Source organism: Aulonocara sp. 'chitande type north' Nkhata Bay, linkage group LG13 (genome assembly GCF_057382095.1).
Source record: "Aulonocara sp. 'chitande type north' Nkhata Bay isolate Kocher_YH1m ecotype deep benthic linkage group LG13, A_spYH_male_GT1.1, whole genome shotgun sequence".
NCBI classification, from domain to species: Eukaryota; Metazoa; Chordata; class Actinopteri; order Cichliformes; family Cichlidae; genus Aulonocara; species Aulonocara sp. 'chitande type north' Nkhata Bay.
In genome coordinates this window covers 15529131-15530563 of record NC_141356.1, presented here as the reverse complement: position 1 = coordinate 15530563, position 1433 = coordinate 15529131, and the positions used below count along the sequence as shown (strand labels likewise).

Genomic DNA, 1433 nt, shown 5'->3' with positions numbered 1-1433 from the left:
TTGTTGTATTGGTATCTGTAAATGTCAGTTGACAAACATCTGCTTAACCTACAGTTGTCTTTAGTTATTTTACCTGATTAGACCTCTTTTAGGACTGTGTGGGTGGTTGCAGACTGTAATTTATTGACAGCTCCCTAACTTTCCTGTTAGTTTTATGGCCCCTTTAAAAACCTTAACTCCCAGCAGAGCTCTACTCAACTCAAATCTACCTCAATAACTGAAAACACCTGTGTGGGTGTGCAGGGCTCTGAGAATTGTGTACAAGACATCTTATCCAGTGGTGTTGTGTTTTAAAATTAAAGTTATATCCTCTCAGTGTCACGGACCCGGCTCTGGAGGACTCGGGGGTCCGTGACCAGTTTTGACTGTTGTTATTGTTGTTAGTATTATTATTATTTGGTGATGTGTGCTTTCTCCACAATGCTGTGTTAGTCTGTGTCCCACTCGTATGTATAGGCAGGGTGTGGGTGTATACGTGTGTATGTCTGCGGGTGTGGCTGGAGGATGGAGCACAGCCACCTGCAGGCCTGATGGGTGTGGCCCTGCGAAGGACTGGCCACACCTGAAGTTCCTGCCACACCTGTTGGTGATCAGGGCTCGTCGGGGGAGCTACTTAGGAGAGTGTTGGAGCTCCCACCGGCGCGGGATCATTGAGTTATCGTACCAAGTTAGTGTGTCAGCATATGTCTGTGTTGTTCGTATATGCCCGCCGAGGGTTAGTGTTGACGGCTGCCTCTATGGTTTCCCTGCAGGAGGAAGAGTGGTCCAGAAAGGCAGCACGCACGGGGTGTGCGGAAACACAACAGCGGGGAGCACGAGCACGAGCACAGACGTCGGAGGGAAGCACGCACACGGGGTTCAAGGGAGCAACGGGGAGTTATTGTGTTTACAGTTTTTCACTGTGAATAAAGAGCACTGTTTGCATCGCAGAGTCTGCGTTTTGGGTCCTCCTTTCCCCACATCCCCACGGTCTGCCAGCCAGACCGTGACACTCAGGGCACAGTTCAAACATCCCCACCTCACTTGTAATGTACATGTTGACAGCAGCAGCCTGCAGCTTCTTGCATTGTCATACATTAGATGAGGAGTAAACAGCAACGACACATTTTATATAAAATATATGCATGGATACATATCCTGGTAACCCAGAAAGATGTTATTTTCATTGTTCATTCGTCCATGTGGGACAGTCTAAAGAATAGCAAGCTGTTTAAAGGCGCTAAGGGAAAATCTAGAAATGCCTTAAACATACGCCTTGAGTCCCTATGTACAAGATCTTCACACCTTGATAAATTTAATAGCTTTGTTAAGGTGGAAATGCAGCAAGTGTATGCCTTCACAGCAATGTTCTCTGAGGTTTGCTGAAGCACCTTCCCCCCTAATAAAAAAGACCTTTCAGCTTCTTGCATTGCCAAAATCAGCAACAGTCAGTG

At 46.9% G+C, this 1433-nt stretch overlaps 1 long non-coding RNA gene across 1 annotated transcript; it reads left to right on the top strand.

Moving 5' to 3' along the window:
- The first annotated feature begins 214 nt into the window (after nucleotides 1–214).
- On the top strand, nucleotides 215–929 carry LOC147315872 (uncharacterized). The gene is made up of 2 exons (XR_015124321.1): nucleotides 215–667; nucleotides 753–929. It is a non-coding gene; the product is annotated as an uncharacterized LOC147315872 (long non-coding RNA).
- Nucleotides 930–1433: the final 504 nt, after the last annotated feature.